The sequence below is a fragment of the Schistocerca piceifrons genome, chromosome 1 (assembly GCF_021461385.2).
Source record: "Schistocerca piceifrons isolate TAMUIC-IGC-003096 chromosome 1, iqSchPice1.1, whole genome shotgun sequence".
Classification (NCBI taxonomy): domain Eukaryota; kingdom Metazoa; phylum Arthropoda; class Insecta; order Orthoptera; family Acrididae; genus Schistocerca; species Schistocerca piceifrons.
In genome coordinates this window covers 906,725,799-906,744,344 of record NC_060138.1, presented here as the reverse complement: position 1 = coordinate 906,744,344, position 18,546 = coordinate 906,725,799, and positions in this window count along the sequence as shown.

The following is an 18,546-nucleotide window of genomic DNA, read 5'->3' as shown; positions in this document are numbered from 1 at the left end:
CAATTAAATTCTTCTGTGCGAGGCCCGATTTCTCTTATTATCTTTTGTTATCTTATACGATATGAAAATGTGTGGTAGGTAAATAATATTACAAGTATCATTTTAATTGCATTCCTTTTATCACCCCGAAATATAATTTAATATCCGTACAATCTAACTTACTTCAATGCTAAACAGCATATTTTCGAACGTCTTTCAGTGGGATTTTCTCTTAGGGGTTTGGCAACAGTATTGAGTAACATAAATGCGGCTGGTCACTTCACATACATTTCGTTTTCATGAAGCTTTTGCCCTCGATTTTCCTTCAGAAGAATGGGGCAACCTGGAGGAAATCACCATAGCCAGCAGTGACGGAACCATTATCAGTAACCTCGATTAACGCTATAAATTTCGTTGCAATTTTGACTTAATAAAACTGTTCAGAATCTCTGGCGTACTATATTTCTACAACGATCACGATCAAAGCAAACGACTGCAATCTCTCCAGCAGTTCGACAAAGCACCCGATCAGTAGTTGCGGTGCTCCTACTGAGAACAGGGTAATAACCTGGATATAGATCATAATTTTCAGTTGTTATTGCTTTGGAGAACCTAACTAAAATATTTTCAGGCCACTAAATCATCGAATTTGGTTATAACATTCAGGTACGGGATGCAAATCTTCATGATAGCAGACGTTATGAAAATTGAGGGTGAAGGATTTGTGCAGCCCTACTAAAGCTGATAATTTTAGCTTTGAAAGCGAAGTCTCGGTAAATCTGTTGAGACGTCCACCCACTGGCTTAAAGCAAGCAGCTGCTAGACCGTCTATACAAACTTTTAGCACTACTCTGTTTTCCGTAAATATTTCACAATTTTTAGTGACGTCATAAAGTTGTATAGCAATATAATACGGTATTTGTATCAGATAGCGCGTTGAAATTCCTGGCTGGTCTAAGATTTCAGAGAGGCATTTCCATTAACAAGAGAATAATCTTCCTCTTCCCTGTCATATAACTCCTTTTGTAGTAACTTATCCGCTATTAAATCCATTCTCAGAGAATATTACGAACAAAAACAAATAAAAAATTCTATTTCCGAATAAACTTGTAGCACTCCGTCCGCAGGCCACAAGTGGCCCATCGGGACCATCCGACCGCCGTGTCATCCTCAGTTGAGGATGCGGATAGGAGGGGCGTGCGGTCAGCACGCCCCTCTCCCGGTCGTTATGATGGTTTTCTTTGACCGGAGCCGCTACTATTCGGTCGAGTAGCTCCTCAGTAGGCATCACGAGGCTAAGTGCACCCCGAAAAATGGCAAAAGCACATGGCGGCTGGATGGTCACCCATCCAAGTGCCTACCACGCCCGACAGCGCTTAAGTTCGGTGATCTTACGGGAACCTGTGTATCCACTGTGGCAAGGCCGTTGCCCAATAAACATGTAGACTCTACTAAAACTGAATTTCGACATATTTAATTAAGGAATTTATGGAATGGAAATGACATGCGAGCTGGGAAAGAGAAAAAAAATTGAGAAAAACGATAACTTTATTTGAAGTATTTAGAAGAAGGTAATGGAGACCGTGAAATGTCCCCTTCGGAAAATTATAAATTACTGTGCCTGTGAACCTCTTACGTTATTTGATTTTCAAACAGCTGAGCAAAACTGAACGTGCTCAGACATTTCTCTCTTTACTTTTTCTGATCATCAATAAACTGACACACAATATTTTTAGCGCAACGGCAATCTCACTTTCAATAATCCCTACAAAAGAATGGCTCTGACTGATAATAACCTATACCTTCCATGAATTACTTACCTCACAAAAATCTTCGTTACTCGAACTACTGCAATACAGCGAGCGCCAATACTGCCAGCTAAATAAAAGATTCTAATTACTGAAGGCACTAGCTACTGATAGGCATAGTTAGCAAATGAAAGATTTTGAAAGAGAACAAACAATGTATTTACCTTAATAATGTTCAAAAGTCATAATATATATATCAGTTCATGACATCCAGTCTTACAAATTTCCTTTTTCTGACGGACACACGTTCAGATCGTCCGCTCTGCCATCTCTCTCCCCAGATCCACCACTGCTGGCGGCTCACCTTCAACTGCGCAACGCTATGTGCTGTTCACATCCAACTGCCTAACGCTTCAGTAGAGAATATTCCAACAATGCCAACCAGCCACAGACACACAGCACAGTCGGTGACTTTCATACACAGCGCTACGTGGCGTTACCAACATAAAAACCTAAACAGCCTACTTACAACCGTATTCACGAGAGAAAAGAATACATTTTGAATAAATCAGAAAGAAGAAAGAGACAAATTCGTTAAAAACAAAGTCGTTTTCTAATAGAAGAGACATTCTGGAACGATGTTGTAATCGTGACAGTCTTAGTATTTTTATTAATCCGAAGACCATTTTAACAATTTGTCACGACATGCAATTAAACTTTATGAAGAAAAAGCTTAATTAATAAATACGTGCATTTACATATTTACAGATTTATTTGTCAAGGATGGGACAAGTAGTCGGCGGAGACTTTATAACATCTACCTTTCCGTCATTTGTTTGGTGTAGTTTAGAGATATCATGGAGATTTGAGCTTGACCCTTCAGAAAACAAGACCAGTCTGTCAACGGTTGCACAACCCCCCTGGGTTTGTCCTTAGGGTACAATGCTGTATTGTTTATTAGTTCTTTCAAAAAAGTTGTTTCATAATGTGGAAAGCTGCTAGCAGGGCATTAATTTCTCAAATCTTCAGCTGAAATCATGTCCTTGAGTAAGATGTTTCATTTCCACTTTCTGAATCGCAGTTTGACCAGAAGCACCGAGTCAGCACCATTCCACAGTCAGTATGATCTTGAACTCAGAAATAATATAAGAGCTTACAGTTATGAACCCACCAGTATAAAAGCAGACAGGGAGGTGCAACAGCAGAATGAGTGGGTCAGGAGAGCCCAGTGACTTTGGACGTGGCCACAGGACGGTGTAAAAAATCCATCAGGGTCATTTCTACCTCTCTAAAGGTTTCAAAGTTGGCTGCTAGTGATGAGATTGTGAAGTGGAAAGGGGAAGAAACAACCACAGCTAAAAGAAGATCTACCAGTCCTAATGCACTGGGTGATAGGGACCGTCAGTTTGTTACATGTGCCATATATACCATTTGAACGATTCTTTTATGGAAATGATGTGGAACGAGTCAGGTTACAGGATATGTATACGCGCTTACTAATTAACACGATATTTTTAGTCCTACTTATGCAACTACAATATTTTTTGCCAGTTTTTAAGTAGAAATTCATCAGCAGAATACAAGGAGAAATGACTTTAAATGCGATTTAAAAATTGCTTCTCTGCCAGTCACACCTTTTTTGTTCCTGTTGCGTATTGATGTCCTTTCTGAGCCAGTGGCAGCTTTAACAGTGGGAAATATGGGCACTTTTCCTTCTAATATTGTAGTTATAGACATCATCGTGGAGCAGTACAGAGGCTGCATGTAAGAAATCGCGCGAAACAATTTGAAGGAATCACTCTGGCGACTTCCAAAGCGCTACCAGCAGACCAGCTATAGGTACGTAGTAGAAAAGATTGGGGTCAAATGGTCGAGCACTAAGCGACGCTTGAGGTGGTGTAAAGTGCGAAGCCACTGGATAGCGGATAGCCGGAAACAAGTGATTTGCAATGATGAATCACGACTTACCCTACGGAAGGTTTGGGGTTTGGCGAATGCCCGGAGAACGTTACCTGCCATCATGCTTTGCACTGACAGTGAAGTCCGGACGAAGTTGTGTTACGGTATGGGAGCGTTTTCGGTGGTTAAGGTGCGGTACAATTCCGCTTAAGAAAACACTAAATGGGGAAGTATATGAACACATTTTATAGTATTGTGTTCTGCGTACAGTAAATGAACGATTTAGAGACAATGGTTGCTTGTGTCGACATCAGAAAGCAACCCGTCATACGTTACCTTCCACAATGTACTGTGACGAGAGTGAAGTTCAAAGGAGTTGGCGTTGCTGTATGGGGGTGTTTTTCGTGTCTAGGTTATGATCCTTTTATCGCGATTTAGAAAACACTAAATGCGAAAAGATATGAACGCATTTTACAGCGTTGTATGCTGCGGAGATTATGATTGTGTAAGCATGAAATGCACCGTGACATACAGCAACATATGTATGGCAATGTTCCGTGGGCAATAACATTCCCGAAACGCTGTGGCGTGGCCAGAGTCCCGACTTCAATCCAATGGAATATCCTTCGGATAAGGTAGACAGTCGACTTGGCTTTAGACCACAGCGCCCACCATTGCTCCCTTGTTTCGGTTCTTGAGGAAGAAATTGCTGCCATTCCTCCGTAGATATTCACACACTTTATTGAAATTTTCTCTTGCTTTCTAGGTGTTGTACAGGTGAAGGTTTGACACACCGCTTATTAAGGTCCACTAAGGTGCCAAGAAACTTTTGGGAGAGATAGTTTGTAGGTATGTTTTCTATCGTAGTGGTTGTAATGGTACAACTGCAGCATTTAAGACAAATCCAACGTTGTTTCTCTTAACATAATATGTGTTCTGTTCCGTGACGAGAACCTCAATGGTAAGGCAATGCAGAATAAATTGAATATAGATATGTGAATACTAGGATACTACCTGTGGTGCAGGAGGTCTCAAGTTATAAATTTCCCCTTTCTGTCTCATAGAGTGAGAGAATTTGATACCTTTGATAATAACCGACCCACCGAATTGGTCTTTAAGCTCATCGTCCAACTTAGAACAGTTCAGGAGCATTGGTCAATGGGTCAGTATCGAGTTTCATCTTGTCCCTCTATTCATCTGTGACTAGATTGAAGCAAGACATCAGATTCGCAATTGCGAATAATGACTACCATCAGCTGTAGAATGGAATGACGACAGTGAAAATTTGTACCAGACCGGCATTAGAACCTGGATTTCCCGCTTATGGCGGGCAGTCGTCTTACTATTTGGCTATCCGTGCACGACTCACGGCCAGAACCAAACTTCCGTATGTCGTAAGTCATAGACGCATGGTTGACGACATTTGGGAGTTTGGTTCTGGCCGTGAGTCGTGCACGGATAGCCAAATAGTAAGACGACTGCCCGCCATAAGCGGGAAATCGAGGTTCTAATGCCGGTCTGGTACAAATTTTCACTGTCGTCATTCCATTCTACAGCTGATGGTAGTCATTATTCGCAATTGCGAATCATTTGATCTGTTTTGTAACGGCTCTGCTCGCTGCAACGCCTGTTCCTTTGGACATGCATACATGCATACATGCATGTATGCATGACACATTTGTCACTGAAGATTAAATCAGAGGAAGTAATTTGAAACTTGTTGAGGGCCACACAGTGTATGTAACATACGTTGCTAATTTTAGTTGCAAATAAAAGTACACAGCACCGCGACGCTTAATATTGCTACAACTTACAGCCTTCTTTCTGGCTTTTATCCCGCATCGTTGCGAGGTCGGCATGTCTATCTGAACTTTCTAATGTTAAGTGGTATGGGATGACCGGATGCCATTCCTGTCACCACCTCTTCCCCTCATGGGAAGGAACGTATTCGAAATGTTTGAAAATCGTGTGAGTGACTTGGGAAGTGGGTACCAACGCGGTATTCATCTAGTTGGATGTGGGAAATCCCGTAAAAGCCACACCCCAGCAGGGTCGGCAAACGGCTCTGGTCTTTAACCCACCGGGCGGATGCGATCCCGGCCCGGCGTTCCTGCTCGAATCCCGGAAGCGGCGCGCTAATGCAAGCAGCTATCAGGGAGAGTCACTGGCGAAGCTTACAGCAACACGTCAAAAGTAAATAGTAAGCAGTCACGACTGTTTTGCCGTTTTTGTAATGTAAGTAACAATAGTCACGATGTTTCCTCGTGAGCAGCGTGGTCATTATGTACTAGACTTGATATCGCATCGCCAAGTGCACAAGCATCAGAGGTGAAGCGGCAGCTCTTAATATTCTACGTCCGCCACACCCAGGCGGGGAGTCGTGCACGAAGCCTGGAAAGGCCTGGGGAAGCCGGCAACGACTTAAAAAGAATTAGCGCGGCGCGAACGACGATGGCAAAAAATATGCGACCGCTGTGCGGGTTCCACGTGGCCACTTCTTATGCACGCCTGCTGCTGCATCCGGCTCAGGAGCTGCCAGAGACGGCTTTATGAATCCGCAGATTATCTTCCCATCGTGCGAGGCTCCGGCGGCGCCGTACGGACCACAAAGTGTCGGTGATCATTATCCCAGGTTGACTGCATACTAAGAGCACGTCATGGGGCAATATAATTTTGAATCGCTTTCCACTTGAAGACGTCAATCCGGTTTCTGGATGTGTACATCAGTTTCTTCATTTTTTGTTGTATAGTAACATATCTATAGCAAACACTCTGGTTGCTCTCTTCCTTCCTTTCCTTTGGTATGTTCTACTGGGTGTCGCAAACCAAAAGGTGTAAATAAATAGAAGTCTTAACTGAGCAATGCCTTTTGGGCACGTACGTGATCGCTAGCTATTTATGTTTCATATCAAACAAATGCCATCGACATCGGAATTGGCAAAATTACCTTGAAAAACAATGTACAGCGTCTGTCACGCGTTAAGGATGGAATTTGCCACTATTTACGATTCATGACTAGTTGGTGATGGATCATTACTCATTACAGGAGCTCACAGAGCACAACATAATCATAACTAACATTTGGTTTAAGAATCATGAAAGAAGGTTGTATACATGGAAGAACCCTGGAGATACTAAAAGGTATCAGATAGATTATATAATGGTAAGACAGAGATTTAGGAACCAGGTTTTAAATTGTAAGACATTTCCAGGGGCAGATGTGGACTCTGACCACAATCTATTGGTTATGACCTGTAGATTAAAACTGAAGAAACTGCAAAAAGGTGGGAATTTAAGGAGATGGGACGTGGATAAACTGAAAGAACGAGAGGTTGTAGAGAGTTTCAGGGAGAGCATAAGGGAACAACTGACAGGAATGGGGGAAATAAATAAAGTAGAAGAAGAATGGGTAGATTGGAGGGACGAAGTAGCGAAGGCAGCAGAGGATCAAGTAGGTAAAAAGACGAGGGCTAGTAGAAATCCTTGAGTAACAGAAGAAATATTGAATTTAATTCATGAAAGGAGGAATTATAAAAATGCAGTAAATGAAGCAGGCAGAAAGGAATACAAACGTCTCAAAAATGAGATCGACAGGAAGTGCAAAATGGCTAAGCAGGGATGGCTAGAGGACAAATGTAAGGATGTAGAGGCATATATCAGTAGGGGTAAGATAGATACTGCCTACAGGAAAATTAAAGAGACCTTTGGAGATAAGAGAACGACTTGTATGAATATCAAGAGCTCAGATGGAAACCCAGTTCTAAGCAAAGAAGGGAAAGCAGAAAGGTGGAAGGAGTATATAGAGGGTCTATACAAGGGCGATGTACTTGAGGACAATATTATGGAAATGGAAGAGGATGTAGATGAAGATGAAATGGGAGATATGATACTGCGTGAAGAGGTTGACAGAGCACTGAAAGACCTGAGTCGAAACAAGGCCCCCGGAGTAGACAACATTCCATTGGAACTACTGACGGCCTTGGGAGAGCCAGTCCTGACAAAACTCTACCATCTGGTGAGCAAGATGTATGAAACAGGCGAAATACCCTCAGACTTCAAGAAGAATATAATAATTCCAATCCCAAAGAAAGCAGGTGTTGACAGATGTGAAAATTACCGAACTATCAGTTTAATAAGTCACAGCTGCAAAATACTAACATGAATTCTTTACAGACGAATGGAAAAACTAGTAGAAGCCAACCTCGGGGAAGATCAGTTTGGATTCCGCAGAAACACTGGAACACGTGAGGCAATACTGACCTTACGACTTATCTTAGAACAAAGATTAAGGAAAGGCAAACCTACGTTTCTAGCATTTGTAGACTTAGAGAAAGCTTTTAACAATGTTGACTGGAATACTCTCTTTCAAATTCTAAAGGTGGCAGGGGTAAAATACAGGGAGCGAAAGGCTATTTACAATTTGTACAGAAACCAGATGGCAGTTATAAGAGTCGAGGGACATGAAAGGGAAGCAGTGGTTGGGAAGGGAGTAAGACAGGGTTGCAGCCTCTCCCCGATGTTGTTCAATCTGTATATTGAGCAAGCAGTAAAGGAAACAAAAGAAAAATTCGGAGTAGGTGTTAAAATTCATGGAGAAGAAATAAAAACTTTGAGGTTCGCCGATGACATTGTAATTCTGTCAGAGACAGCAAAGGACTTGGAAGAGCAGGTGAATGGAATGGACAGTGTCTTGAAAGGAGGATATAAGATGAACATCAACAAAAGCAAAACAAGGATAATGGAATGTAGTCTAATTAAGTCGGGTGATGCTGAGGGAATTAGGTTAGGAAATGAGGCACTTAAAGTAGTAAAGGAGTTTTTCTATTTGGGGAGCAAAATAACTGATGATAGTCGAAGTAGAGAGGATATAAAATGTAGGCTGGCAATGGCAAGGAATGCGTTTCTGAAGATGAGAAATTTGTTAACATCCGGTATTGATTTAAGTGTCAGGAAGTCATTTCTGAAAGTATTCGTATGGAGTGTAGCCATGTATGGAAGTGAAACATGGACGATAAATAGTTTGGACAAGAAGAGAATAGAAGCTTTCGAAATGTGGTGCTACAGAAGAATGCTGAAGATTAGATGGGTAGATCACATAACTAATGAGGAAGTATTGAATAGGATTGGGGAGAAGAGAAGTTTGTGGCACAACTTGACCAGAAGAAGAGAGTCGGTTGGTAGGACATGTTCTGAGGCATCAAGGGATCACCAATTTAGTATTGGAGGGCAGCGTGGAGGGTAAAAATCGTAGAGGGAGACCAAGAGATGAATACACGAAGCAGATTCAGAAGGATGTAGGTTGCAGTAGGTACTGGGAGATGAAAAAGCTTGCACAGGATAGAGTAGCGTGGAGAGCTGCATCAAACCAGTCTCAGGACTGAAGACCACAACAACAACACAACAGCTTATCAATTTCTTTCACTTGCATGTGTTTAACTTATGCTGCAAAAGGAAGTATTTACCGGGAAGCGGAATGAATTCCAATTAATTGGAATCAATTCATCGTCGGTGACTGCTACTTACTAGATATTCTGTTGTTCAAGGAACGGAAAGATTGGGAGTCCACACAGTAGAATTTGGGAAGATGTTGAATAATGTGGTAGAAGATTCATCATCACCCATCTGTCAAATTACCCATGAAATGCACACTTGGAAGAGCACAGCACGGAAGTACAGATGGGAATGGAACGAAATGATTTTTAACCTAGAGTTCACTTTTGTCAATGAATTATCAGCACACTTATTGACACTGCCGGTGGTCACTTTTAATAGTTGCTGTGGACTGAGTACTTGCTTTAAAACGTACTTTTTTACATCATTCAACATTTCAATATTATTTTCCGTACATTAAATTTTTATTTCAAATTTCTCAGTTTAGTGGTTCATGGTGTGGGTTCCTGTAGTCATGTCCTAGTTCATGAACCACGGGCAACGTATGAGTGGCCAAGTAAGTGGTCCCGACAGTCGGGATACCAGTTACTTTGGAATAAGGCTGGGCATCTCGGACATATTCTGAGTCGTGGTCCCCTTTGTGCTCATACGGCAAAGACTACCAAAGCCACCGGTTAGTCCCTCAACCGTTAGGGGTAAAACACAATGGGACTCGGGGCAAGTAAGGCTAGCAACCTGCTTCCCTGCTAATTTCAATATGAAGCTGGCAACAATCAGAGCAAAATGCCTCGGACCTTTGGAGGTGACGGAGTTCCATCTCTAACTGACAAACCAGGGACTCCTAAGATACGACTTGGCAAACAAATGGTAATGAGATGGGGAGCTATTAATGTCAATAGGGGCTACTCTGGGAAGAAGGTAGAGCTGGCAGAGGCTGCAAGTAAGATGGGGCTGGACGTTTTAGCTGTTAGTGACATTCGGGTAAGGGGTGAGAAAGAAGAGGAAGTGGGAGAATACAGGGTCTATCTGTCAGGAGTCAAAGCAGGAATAGCACAATGGGGTGTAGGACTTTACATCAGGAAAGAAATGGAACCCAGCGTAGTTGCAATAAGGTATGTAAACGAATGACTGATGTGGATAGATTTGACAGTGTCTAGCAAGAAAATTAGGATTGTGTCAGTATATTCGCATTGTGAAGGGACAGATCAAGATAAGATGGATAGTTTTTATGAGGCACTCAGTGATGTAGTTGTTAGAGTAAAGGACAAGGACAGTGTTCTGCTCATGGGTGATTTTCATGCCAGGATTGGAAATCGAACAGAAGGGCATGAAAAGGTTATGGGTAAATTTGGAGAGGATATGGAGGCCAACAGGAATGGGAAACAACTCTTGGATTTCTGTGCCAGTATGGGCATAGTAATCACAAACTCCTTTTTTAAACGTAAGAACATTCACCGGTATACTTGGGAAGGCAGGGGAACCAGATCTGTTATTGACTATATAATAGCAGATCAGGAACTCAGGAAGGCTGTGAGGGACACACGTGTATTCAGGGGATTCTTTCATGACACTGATCATTATTTAATCTACAGTGAAATTGGGATTGTGAGGCCGAAAGTGCAGGAGGTCAGGTCCATATGTAGGAGGATAAGAGTGGAGAAACTTCAGGATAAGGAAATCAGGCACAAGTACATTACAGCGATCTCAGAAAGGTACCATTTAGTTGAATGTAGTCAATTACAATCACTGGAAAAGGAATGGACAAGGTACAGGGACACAGTACTAGAAGTGGCTAAAGAATGTCTTGGAACAGTAGTGTGTAAAAATAGGATGAAGCAAACAGCTTGGTGGAATGGCACAGTCAAGGCAGCCTGTAAAAGGAAAAAGAAGGCGTATCAAAAATGGCTACATACTAGAACTCAGGTGGACAGGGAAAGTTATGTTGAAGAAAGAAACAAAGCCAAACAGATAATTGCAGCATCCAAGAAGAAAACTTGGGAAGACTTTGGAAACAGGTTGAAGACTACGGGTCAAGCTGCTGGAAAACCATTTTGGAGTGTAATTAGCAGTCTTCGAAAGGGGGGTAAGAAGGAAATGACAAGTATTTTGGACAGGTCAGGAAAACTGCTGGTGAATCCTGTGGATGCCTTTGGCAGATGGAGGGAATATTTTGAAGAGTTGCTCAATGTAGGTGAAAATACGATCAGTAATGTTTCAGATTTCGAGGTAGAATGGGACAGGAATGATGATGGAAATAGGATCACATTTGAGGAAGTGGAGAAAATGGTCAATAGATTGCAGTGCAATAAAGCGGCTGGGGTGGATGAAATTAAGTCGGAACTCATCAAATACAGTGAAATGACAGGTCTTAAATGGCTACACAGGATAATTGAAATGGCCTGGGGGTCGGGACAGGTTCCATCAGACTGGACAAAAGCAGTAATCACACCAGTCTTTAAACATGGAAACAGAAAAGATTGTAACAACTACAGAGGTATCTCTTTAATCAGCGTTGTGGGTAAAATCTTCTCAGGTATTGTTGAAAGGAAAGTGCGAGTATTAGTTGAGGACCAACTGGATGAAAATCAGTGTGGGTTTAGACCTCTTAGAGGTTGTCAGGACCAGATCTTTAGCTTACGGCAAATAATGGAGAAGTTTTATGAGTGGAACAGGGAATTGTATCTATGCTTTATAGATCTAGAAAAGGCATATGACCGGGTTCCTAGGAGGAAGTTATTGTCTGTTCTACGAGATTATGGAATAGGAGGCAAACTTTTGCAAGCAATTAAAGGTCTCTACATGGTTAGTCAGGCAGCAGTTAGAGTTGACGGTAAATTGAGTTCATGGTTCAGAGTAGTTTCAGGGGTAAGACAAGGCTGCAACCTGTCTCCACTGTTGTTCATATTATTTATGGATCATATGCTGAAAACAATAGACTGGCTTGGTGAGATTTAGATATGTGAACACAAAATAAGCAGTCTAGCTTATGCGGATGACTTAGTTTTGATGGCAGATTCGATTGAAAGTTTGCAAAGTAATGTTTCAGAGCTAGATCAGAAGTTTAAGAACTATGGTATGAAGATTAGCAGTTCCAAAACGAAAGTAATGTCAGTGGGAAGGAAATATAAACGGATTGAGTGCCAAATAGGAGGAACGAAGTTAGAACAGGTGGACGGTTTCAAGTACTTAGGATGTATAAGGCATAATCAGTCTTAAATAATGATGATGATGATGATGATTTCTCAGTTTAGGGTCATCTACCATCCATGTAAATTCGCATTGGTGGCCGGGAGGCCCCATCCGGGGAAGTTCGGACGCTAGTGTTACTTCATTGGGCGCCACATCGGGCGGGTCGGTGATGGGTATGAAGTGATGGTGAGGGCAACATAACACCCCGTCCACGAACAGAGAAAGTATACAACCCGGCCAGGAAACGCACCCGGTCCCATTGCATGGCAGACAAGCACGTAGCCACTCAGCTAAGGAGATGGAAACCATCTATGTAATTTAGACACGGGATGTTTGGAACACTTCATACATTGTACCTAAAGTCACCCTTCACAGGAAACACTGTTGGTCATGGAGAGTTCTAGTTGGTGTAGAAGTTCCAGGCGATCGTGTTCACACCTCTTCCTCCTCCCCACCACCCTACTCACAACTATGACGTAATCCGCAGCAGTAAAGTGTCAATGACAATCAGCTTCAAATCTGACAAATTGCTGTCGTCAGTAAATGCTGGTCCTTCTCAACTGTTTTCCGAGCGAACATTGCGAAGGGAAGCGTGTGAAATGGATCGTTTGGTGTCGGGTACCATGCACAGGGTCACTGCCGTACGTACATCCACTCATTCTGCAATGGGACAAACAACACAGAAAGTGGACAGTAGGTAGCTGGAGGCCTTTAGTGGAATCCGAAGTGTTGTGATAGTTACTGCTAAGTTATCTTTTCCTTGGAATAGCGATAAAAGCAAAAGTGTTTTATACGCTATTCCTGAAAGGATATCTACTTATCTTATATACCTGCTCTGTTGTTGTTACGCCGGCCGGAGTGGCCGTGCGGTTCTAGGCGCTACAGTCTGGAACCGAACGACCGCTACGGTCGCAGGTTCGAATCCTGCCTTGGGCATGGATGTGTGTGATGATCTTAGTTTAGTTAGGTTTAATTAGTTCTAAATTCTAGGCGACCTCAGAAGTTAAGTCGCATGGTGCTCAGAGCCATTTGAGCCATTTTTTGTTGTTACTAAAAAGACTCTTTAAGTACTTGCGTCATTCAACTAACTTGAAAGCGAATCCCTCTGCTGTTTTTCTTACTTTTGACGATATATTCTGTCTTTTCTTCAGAGACATGTAACCTGGTTTTCTCAGCTTTGCATAATTGCAATTAATTCTGTTTTGGAACCACTTATTAGATCAGATAAATAATCAGTGACTTCAGGTGGATATGGCATAACTTTCCGAGTCTCTTCCTAGCTGACTTAACCAACGATAGAGGCGGTGTTACACGGTTATAGCGGAATGTCTGCTGGAAGCGACCAGTTTTCCGTCCCCCTTAAAATGTTGTATTTTCCAGAGTTGATAACAAATAACAATGAGACATGCAGTTTTAGTATTAATAACTGTAAAAGCATCCAACTGTGTGTGTAGAAAACTTATACCATCGATTCGTAACGACGTCACACTTTCCATTACAAAGATTGGGGCTAATGTTTCGGTACGGAAACTGTTTCGTGAAAAGGTTAGCAAAATTAAAATATGTAATTTTAACTGTTTGGGACTGCTGCTTATTCTGAAGGACTGTTGCGCTTACCAAGTGATTGTACAGCGAAGCAGTTTGATTCACTTTCGCGGACAATTTCCTACAGTAATACATTTGCATGGAATTGAGGCGGAACGTGAAAACATGCCACAAACGTCTGATGTGGACTGCAATTCTTATTGACAAATTACGAAATCGTAGGGCTGAATAAATAACACAGTCCGTGAGCAGAGGGCGCTAAATAATACGGTTAGATCAAAGTGATAGCGATGATAATGTGAAATACTGATATTGCAGTATCTCTGTGCGCGGACTGTGCCTCTTCTGTTTGAGTGGTATAAATATGACTGTCGTATGACACTGTTAGCAACGATGTAGCGCAGCGGTTCAGATACGCATATCGGATTTTTTTTATTGTTTTGTGCACACTGTGTACCTGTACATTGTAAAATGTAAATGTTGTGTCTTGCATGTAACGGTGCCGTGTACATGATTGTGATATATTGTCCTGGTATTGACGTCGTCACCAACCACAGAGAGAGAGAGAGAGAGAGAGAGCGGGATGAGGGCGCGATATGAGACCAGTACATAGTACATAGACTACCTGATCAAAAGTACCTGGACGTCTGCCAGCGGACATTAATATGCGGTGTGTCCCTCTTTCGTCTTTATGAAGGGTAAGGCTCTGCTGGGATCATTTTCAATGAGACTTCTGAAAGTCTATGGACGAATGGCAGCGAGTTCGTCCTCAAGAACTAAAAGCAGAGGGGCTGGAGCGAAATCTTTACTCTAACATATCTCAAATCGGTTTCAGTGAGATCAGCTCGGAACTCTGGGCAGGAATGTTGCTATCCATAGAGACCACAACCCATCCACGAGAAACGTCACCATATCGTACAACCACCTGCACCATACTTCACTGTTCAGTGCTGACATTACACATTACGGCAGGCAACGTCCTTCAGGCATTCGCCATTTCAAATCCTTCCATAGGTTTTCCACGGAGTACAGGATCATTCACCACTTCAAAGCACCCGTTGCCAGTCATTCACTGTTCAGTGGCGTCGCTCTTTGCATCCCCTCAAGTATTGCTCATCACTGACTACAGAAATGTGTGGCTGATGAGGAGCTGCTCGACCGTTGTAACCCATTGTTTTTAACTTCTTACGCACAACCATCGGGCTGGATGATGGACTGTTGGGAGCACTTTGGAACCCACGAGTAATTGATTCCTTCGATTTCGTAAGACTTTCTACAAGCACCCACCGGCAATCTCGACGCTCTCTGTCCGTAGGTACTTAAGGTCTTTCTGGTAGTGGTTTATCTGTGGTTGTTCTTTTTTTTCCTTTATTGAGTATCGATTCCCCCCTAAGGGGGCGGGCTGGCAGCAACTTAGTACGCCACTCGTCAGCCTACAGAATTTTGAAAACATAAGAAGAAGATAATAAACAATAAAAGCAGGCGATAAAGACGATGACTTAAATTGCAAAATGACGAAAAATTGTGGAAGTTAAAACATAAAACAAAGGATTGGCGATGCTAATAAAATACACTGGAAGAAGCACACAGTTGAAATATTAGACAGAGAATTAAAAAAACACAGCGACAGTATAGTTTCTGTTCGCAAGAGATATAAAAATAACACCCAGCGACAGAGTGAGTTCCGTTTGCAACACTTCGGAAAAGATGCACAATGCTTAAAACTCACTTGAAACACTGCACTAAAAAGTTGGCACGATGATGACAAACCCCAGCCAAGGGCAGATGGGCGGGGGGGAGGGGGGGTGGACCTGGACAGATGAGGGAAAAGAAAAGGGGGAGGAGAGGAAAAACGAAGTGTGGGGGGGAACTGACGGAGGGAGGGCACTCATAGGGTGGGGGGGGGGGGGCAGGGCAGACACGAGAGGGAGTGGGGAAAGGCCTAGGACGGGAATGTAAAAGGACTCGGGAGAGAGAAGGGAGGCAGAGAGAGGGTAGGCAGGGAAAGAAAGAATGGAAAGGGGGGAGAGGTAGCCCAGGAAAAGAACAGAGCAAGGGAGGGGGAAATGAGGATCAGAGTTGATAGGAGGGATAAATGGAGGGAGAGAGGGCATCATCTAGGAGGGGTAGTCGACGGTAGCTACCTTGGGAAAGGAGATGAAGGGTGTAAAGGTGTAGGGTAGAGAGGACACAACAGTGAAGGCGCACCAGACGGCGAGGTTTAGAGAGGAGAGGAGCAACCAGGGCATGAGGGGGATCAAGGTGGCGAGAGGTGTAGAGGACACAGATCTGTTCGAGGAATAGGAGCAAATGGGGCAAAGGAATCAGGCCATAGAGGTTGTGTGTGGTGGACAGGAGGTGTATACGGAAGGCGAGGCAGAGTGCATGGCAGTCAAGGATCTGGAGGGACTTATAGAATTTGGAGGGAGGGGGGACAGATATCCAGGCAGGACTGGCGTAACAGAGGATGGGACGGATTAAGGATTAGTAGGTGTGGAGGATGATAGAGGGGTTCAATCCCCATGTCTGGCCAGAGGGGAGTTTGAGGAGTTGGAGGCAGTTGTAGGCTTTGGATTGGATAGAGTGGAGATGAGGGATCCAGGTGAGGTGAAGGTCAATGGTGAGGCCAGGGTAGGTGAGGGTAGTGGAGAGGCAGACAGGACGGACGCAGATTGTAAGGAGGGAGAAATCAAGGAGCCAGAAGGAGCAAGTGGTACGACCTACGGCGATTACCTGTGTGGTTGTTCTTTCGCGTTTTCACTTAACATTCACTTCACCAACAGTCGAACTGGGCGAGATTAGAAGGACTGAAACTTCTTTGATGGATTTGTTACTCAGATGACATCCAATGATTAGTCCACATTCGAAGCCACTGTCACTCCTGATCGACCCATTTGCTTCTCTGCTGACAATGTAACACTGCCTGCCACCTTTTATAGTGGCAAGTCCGCCATATTAGACAGCGGTATCTGGATACTTTTGGTCAGATAGTGTAGCCTACCCTCGCCCTGTCGCATAATTCTAACAAGGACTGTTAACGTCTTATCAACACTTACATCCGTCCTCATTGTGAAACACAGTGAAGTGGCTATATTTTTAATCAAGAATATTGGAGTCTAGTTTGGTGATTACAAACTTAGATAACTACTTCTCCCACCCACGCTCTATAAATACCAGTGATGAAACTTTCTTCATTACCAGAAATCGAGTTATTTATTTCTGACAACATCTCCACAATTTGTTCATCAGTGTTTTGTACACGTGAACAGTTGTCTTCGATTACTATAACATGATAGCCAATATCTCAAGAACTATTAAAACGCCATCTTGATTTGATAAAATCTCGAAATTTTGGTTTTACCTCACAGTTTTATGTAGAACAATAATTTTGTGAGGACGGTTTAACTGTATTCGTCGGATTTTGTATATAGTTCTGGTATTACATGTAAGTAGATTGACAGTTTTCATGCTATATCAGTAGATTACTTGCGTCATTTGGTGTCAAACGTAAGTGTGCTACTACAGTTTTGGATTCGAGCGACTGAAACGAATAATAACAAATTGAGAAATGATAGTAACAGCTACAAGATAATGAAACACCACTTACATTTCTTAACGAAGAGGTGTCTAGAAGAGTTGTGCATAGAGTTAAATAAATTTAGAATGGGTCACAAGTAGAGATGAAGGGCAGATAAGAAAACTTGAAACGTATGAGCGTGGGCAAATTGAAAATACGAGTCCACCTAATGAACAAACGGGAAAAATCGAGACAGGCCAGTGAGTGGTGAATAAATTAGAACAAAGTAGAAGAAAAGGAAGAAGGAAATGAAACGAAGCGAACTGGAAGAAGAAATAAAAATTTTCGTTACTGCTGTACAACGAAGTGTTAATTTCACTTAATGTTGAGGGATAAAAACTTCAGCGTCTTACCAAATTTCAACTGGTTCTTGATTCACTTCGGTTTTGTGTTACATGGTACCTTGTTACATAGACAGAAAGAGAAACGATGAAGGAATTTTGGAAACAATTTTGGTTTATGGATGGGTGCAGCCACAATACAAGCTAAATTTATGTTACAATCGTGATAGCTTGAGATGCGTTTGTTTTTGAGATGAGATACTGAAATAAACCGGCGATGTATTCACAGCCTGTGGTATTCAGATCACTTGGTCACAACAATTCGGCCGCATCCATTCGAACTGGACATGTTTGGCACCAATATGGTCAAACAGTTGTTTGTTACTAATGTAACGCATTGAGTGTCTGTGAGTTGCTCTAGTCGTCTTGTGTTCAAATGTTTAATACTCATGCGAGGTAGGATTATATGACAATATTGTGAAACTTAGATGCAACAAATGACTGCACAACAGGTGGAAACAACACTTTTCAGTATTCCTCGGAGAGATGCGGTTGCATGAGAACTGCTTACACTGGGTTCCACCTCATTATGTTACAGGGTACCACGTAAGTAGCGTACCGATCCGGCTTTTCGGCTAATCCGGTAATCCCCCATCGACTCTCGCTGTCGAAACTTGTAAACTGCAGAAAGTCACTTACTCATGTTCGAGAAACACGTCGTTCTACTTATCCACTCAGTTTTATTCACTACTCATGTAAGCGTTTCACATTCTGGCTTCATCATTTCCTATGTATGATATCATCGCCCATCGATACCACAAAGGAAGCAATCGATTTAGCCACCGAAGTTGGCAATGAATAGTTCAGGAGCGACCGCTACGATTAGACACACCTGCCCACTCGCTGGATGCGGAAGTACCACGTCTCTGAGGGAAGC